This window comes from Leuciscus leuciscus (assembly GCF_965113295.1).
Source record: "Leuciscus leuciscus genome assembly, chromosome: 9".
NCBI classification, from domain to species: Eukaryota; Metazoa; Chordata; class Actinopteri; order Cypriniformes; family Leuciscidae; genus Leuciscus; species Leuciscus leuciscus.
The window spans coordinates 28,998,438-29,004,437 of record NC_138733.1 but is presented as its reverse complement, the minus strand read 5'-3'; the positions used below and the strand labels follow the sequence as shown (position 1 = coordinate 29,004,437).

Below are 6,000 nucleotides of genomic sequence, written 5' to 3'. Positions count from 1 at the left end.
ACATACTTCTTGACAGGCTGGAAAACTGGGTGGGGCTTTCTGGGATAGTCCTAAAATGGTTCAGGTCATACTTAGATGGGAGAGGTTATTATGTGAGTATAGGAGACCATAAGTCTGAGTGGACATCCATGACATGCGGAGTCCCTCAAGGCTCAATTCTCGCGCCACTCCTGTTCAACCTGTATATGCTCCCAATGAGCCAAATAATGAGAAATAACCAAATTGCTTACCACAGCTATGCAGACGACACACAGCTGTACTTAGCCCTATCGCCTAACGATTACAGCCCCATTGACTCCCTGTGCCGATGCATTGACGAAGTCAACAGTTGGATGTGCCAAAACTTTCTTCAATTAAACAAAGACAAAACTGAAGTTATTGCGTTTGGAAACAAAGATGAAGTTCTCAAAGTGAACGCATACCTTCACTCTAGGGGTCAAACAACTAAACATCAAGTCAGGAATCTTGGTGTGACACTAGAGTCAGACCTTAGTTTCAGTAGTCATGTCAAAGCAATAACTAAATCAGCATACTATCATCTGAAAAATATTGCAAGAATTAGATGCTTTGTTTCCAGACAAGACTTAGAGAAACTTGTGCATGCTTTCATCACCAGCAGGGTGGATTATTGTAATGGACTCCTCACTGGCCTTCCCAAAAAGACCATAAGACAGTTGCAGCTCATACAGAACGCTGCCGCCAGGATTCTGAGCAGAACCAGAAAATATGAACATATCACACCAGTCCTCAGGTCTTTACACTGGCTCCCAGTTAGATTTAGGATTGATTTTAAAGTATTATTACTGGTATATAAATCATTCAATGGCCTAGGACCTCAATACATTGCAGATATGCTCACTGAATATAAACCCAACAGATCACTCAGATCATTAGGATCATATCAGCTAGAAATACCAAGGGTTCATTCTAAACATGGTGAGTCTGCTTTTAGCTATTATGCCAGCCACAGCTGGAACCAGCTTCCAGAAGAGATCAGATGTGCTCCTACAGTGGTCACATTCAAATCCAGACTCAAAACACTTCTGTTTAGCTGTGCATTTACTGAATGAGCACTGTGCCGCTGTTCGTCCGACTGTTTGTACTGTACTGTATTTTACTCTATTTTTCTAAACTGTTTTAATTATTCTTATTTCTTTTAATTATTTTAATTTCTCCTATGTCAGCAGGGCATTTAGCCCGAAACTGTAAATGCCCACTCAGAAGGTGATAATGTGAAAGTGATTAATGTGGGTTTGAAAGTAGAACAGTATTTAAATGACGATATTAAAGTTTTCGTCTGAGAAAGAATGTGAACGCAGTGCTAAAGTGCTAAAGAAAGTGAAAAGAACGTGTGAGTAAATGAGGGAGAAAAGAAAGTTAAAGGAAAGTTGATAGATGGAAGTCGTAAGAAGATTGAAGGTTAAAAGAAGGTTGAAAGATTTAAGTCTTAAGGGAATCCTTTGAAAGAAAGATCTATAATAAATATCCTTTTTTATTTTTTAAAAGTACTGTATTTTATTTTATTTTTCTAAACTGTTTTAATTATTCTTATTTCTTTTCATTATTTTAATTTCTTCTATGTAAAGCACTTTGAATTGCCATTGTGTATGAAATGTGCTATATAAATAAACTTGCCTTGCCTTGCCTTGCCTTGCCTAAACATGTAACATATGTGCACCAGTAAAAGAAAAGGGAGGAATAAAAGGAGAGAAAAAAAAAAAAAAAAAATAGTAATAATAATAATATTCATCATTATTATTTATTAAAAAAATAAAAATAAAAAAAAGGTATAAATAAAAAAATATATATCTATACATTTTTTTATAATAATAATAATATTTATTATTATTATTTATTAAAAAAAATGTATAAATAAAAACAATAATAATAATAATAATAATAATAATAAAAAAACAAAAAAAAAACGTTTAAATTGCTGTTCCTCTGACACAGAGTAAACATTCTAAGCCACCATAGTTATTTTCCAATTGACCTCGTAAACCGGGCTGTCCGTCTGCAAGGTCCATGTTATGTCACTTACTCTTAAAGTTCTGGTAGAAAAGTTCTGCGTCCTCCGCCGAGTCGAAAGTGCGAGTCTGTCCGTTGATAGTGACCCGCAGCCGAGCCGGGTAGACCATACCGAAGCGTATGCCGTCAGTGTAGAGCAGGGATTTCACTTTGTTGAACTTGGCCCGTTTCTTGGCGAGCGTGGCGCTAAAGTCCTCAAAGATCCTGATAGGCTGGCCACGGAACGAGATGTCCCTGTTCTTCTTGGCCCACAAAAGCACGCGCTCTTTATGAATATACTTGTGAAAACGGATGATAAAGGGACGGCAGCCTTCTGATGGTCTCGGGGTCAGGCCACGGTGTGCGCGTTCCAGCTCCAGGTCCTGTTGTGTGTCACCGGTTAACTCTTTGAGCAGCTTGGACATAAACAGTCGAGCGTCACTCCCCTCCGCTCCCTCAGGAATACCGATAATGCGGAGATTCTTGTGTTTGGAGCGGGAAATTAGGTCTTCGACTGCCAATTGTAATGCTTCATTCGCCTGCATCGTGGACTCCAACCTCGTTCTCTTACGAGAGGTCTCTCGTACTTGCGTAAGAAAATCTTACGCTAGGGGAAAACCTCTTTTCCTCGAGATATTGAAGCCAAAAATTATCCTTAATTTTGCAATAATGTAAAACGCATTGCAGCAGCATGCAGACATGGGCGAGACAGCTCGCGCGCCCATTGGCTGCTCTGCGGCAACTGCACCAGCCTATCGATAGAGGCTCCTCATGACGTCAGAACCAATGAGGGCGCTTCGCGCCCATTACGTCATGTCCCGCCGAAGTCGGGTGGGGCCAGGGCTATAAATACGGCCCAGAGAGGCTGGTTTGGTCAGTTTTTCATCTCTTCAGCGGACTTCGCATCGCTGGATCCCGAGAGGAAGCCACGCCGTCTGAGCCAAGCACCCAGCGGGATTAGTGCATCTGAAGCAGCTGGTCGACATCTCGCCGCCTTCAGTCGCCGTTTCTGCTGACGCTTTCCGGCGTACTATATCCTTTCATTGCTGTGTGTGTGTGTTCGCCGCTGCGACACGCACATTCTCCTTCTAAAAGAGCACGAGCGTCTTTTTCAAGATGCCTCGTTCTTCCTGCGGCTCTTGCCGAGCTCCACTCAGCGACGGGGACCACCACGTCATCTGTGTTTCCTGCCTGGGTGAGGATCACGCAGCTATCGCGCTCGACGAGGGCGGCTGCCCTCACTGCGATTTAATGCCTTTGGTGACTCTGCGGACTCGCCGAGCATTCTTCCGCAAAGCTGCGCCCGCGCCTTCGCCCGCCGAGCTGCCGCGCCGTAAAAAGCGCCGCGCTCAGCGGGTCCCTGAACCTCCTCCATCCCGCGAAAGCTCGCCGGTGCGCCCGCCAGCTTCGCCGCCTGCTTCACCCGAGTCTCTCACCGCCGGTCAGCGGCCGCCGTCTGCCGCCGCGTCCGCCATTGAGAACTATGAGGAAGTTTTACGAGTGGAGGACGACAGTTGCTCTATCCTGGCGTCGGGCAGTGAGGACTGGTCGAGCTCCGCGGACCTCGCACCACCCTCTCACCGGCCCTCTGGGAAAAGAGCTAGCATCGAGGCGGAGCTGATGCGTCTGCTCGAGCAGGCCGTCGAGAGCCTCGGCCTTGAGTGGTCGACGCCCCAACAGCCTGCACTCAACCGCCTGGACGGCTGTTTTCTACAAAGGGAACGTGCTTCAAATCCTTCAAGACCAGCTCCCTTCCTTCCTGAGCTTCACGAAGAGGTAGCTAAGTCTTGGAGCGCCCCCTTTTCAGCCAGAGTGCGTGCTCCCGTGTCCGCAGCATTCTCCGTAGTCGACGGTGCTAAAGACAAAGGGTACCACTCTCTTCCTCCCGTCGAGGAAGCCAACCTTCTCCGCAAATTGGACGAGGAAGGACCGGAAGCTGTGAATCTCACGGATTTGAGGAGCGCGACGGATCTCGCCCTTCGCGCCACTAAATCCGCCGCGCAGGCCATGGGGCGGAACATGGCGTCTCTCACCGTTGCTGAGAGACACCTCTGGCTAACGCTCTCGGAGATGTCGGATTCGGAGCGCTCTGCTTTTCTCGACGCCCCCGTCTCCCCCGCTGGCCTCTTCGGATCTTCTGTCAAGGATTTCGCAGACAGATTCGCCGAGGTTCAAAAGACATCGCAGGCCATGAAACATTTCCTGCCCAAGCGCTCGAGCTCCGCAGCAGGTCGCTCAAAACAGCCGTCTGCTCGCAGCTCTCAGCCGCAACCCCCAGCTGCCGCCGCCCCACAGCGCCGTCAGCCCAAGGATCAGAGACCGCGCTCTCGCTCCGCCGGCCGCCGCCCCCCCGCCGCGTGGGCCACGGCCGAGGATTGAGGTAAAGCCCGAGGCCTCTAAGTCTTCCTAGCCAGCCTACGGAAGCGACGGTGTTCAAGTCCCGCTGCGGCCGAACTTCCACCGAAAATTTTCGCTCGCTCAGTTCCAGTAATTGCGACTGTTCCAGCGTATTTCGCAGTAAACAAGTCGGCAGTACAGCCCGCTTGCCTGCACACAAACGCCGTTTTTACGGCGACCCAGATAAATCCCAAAAAGAGTGTATTTTCTGGTATTCCGGCCACGGCCGATGGTGTTATGAGTGTAGTAAACATGCCCACTGCCCAGTGCCCATTCCTACACACAGACACGGCCCGCCACACAGGGCCCGCACAAATAAAACCGACTCATGTCGGTTGTGCACCAAATGTTGTGATTGTGCCCACGCCCCAGTGCCCGCAAACACTACATGCTACATGTCTCACGGTTTCTGTAAAAACGAAACCAACGCACATACAGTCTGCACAAACAGACGGTGTTCTCAGCGTTATGCATGGGCCCGTTGTCCCGCGCCCTCATTCGCTCACAGACATATTAAACCCCACGGGGCTCACCACGCTCGCTCTCCCTCAGCACACAGCTGCAGGAGAACTGAGCGCGGGCAGACCGCTCGCTGTGATCAGCGCGCCCCCAGTCTCGCATGCTGCAAACGCGGCGCTCATGTTACAGCACACTGTTGCTCTCCGCTCGCCACTAGATCGCGGCCAGAGCCCAGATATCATTCCACCCCTAGCCACTCACGCGAAAGCGTGGGCAGAGCTCCCCGGGGTCTCAGAGTGGGTGCTGAACATTATAGAAAGAGGCTATTCGCTACAGTTCGGTCGACGCCCGCAACGCAAAGCGGCGCGAATCGAAACTACGGTGAAAAAGGAAGTAGCACACCTACTTCGAGCCGAAATAGCGAAGCTACTGAGCAAAGGGGCTATAGAACCCTTATCACAAGCTCAGAGCGAAGGGGGCATGTACAGCAGATATTTTCTGGTACCCAAGAAAGACGGGGGTCTCAGACCCATTCTAGATCTAAGACGGCTAAACAAAGCACTTCTGAAACGACGGTTCAGAATGCTCACGACCAAGAAAATCCTCTCGCAAATTTGCCAAGGGGACTGGTTCATGTCGATAGATCTGAAAGACGCTTATTTCCAAATACAAGTAGCGTCACGTCACAGGCGATTTTTGAGATTCGCCTTCGATGGTCAGGCATATCAGTACACAGTCCTGCCATTTGGCCTATCCCTGGCACCTCGCGTATTCACGATGTGCATGGATGCAGCGCTCGCACCCCTCAGGCTGCGAGGCATACGAGTGCTGAATTATCTGGACGATTGGCTGGTTCTAGCTCGATCACAGTCAGAGCTCATAGAACACAGGACCGTATTACTCGATCACCTCGAGAATTTGGGTCTCACAGTCAATTGGACGAAGAGTTCGCTGTCTCCCAGTCAGAAAATATCCTTTCTGGGCACAGATTTGGACTCGCTGTCTATGACAGCACAGCTGTCGCCGCAGCGCAGACTAAGTATTCAGCGCATGACAGAGATTTTTCGCCACAACGCTTTGGTCCCGCTCAAAAAGTTTCAGAGGATGCTGGGTCTCATGGCTTCAGCATCCTCAGTG

At 49.0% G+C, this 6,000-nt stretch overlaps 1 long non-coding RNA gene across 1 annotated transcript in view; it reads left to right on the top strand.

Moving 5' to 3' along the window:
• Positions 1-1,589: 1,589 nt before the first annotated feature.
• The window catches only part of LOC309505700, a 95,249-nt gene continuing 90,838 nt past the window's right edge, over positions 1,590-6,000 (top strand). Inside the window, exon 1 of the long non-coding RNA XR_014208558.1 lies at positions 1,590-1,663. This is a non-coding gene — a long non-coding RNA (uncharacterized lncRNA). The remainder of the gene's footprint in view (positions 1,664-6,000) is intronic.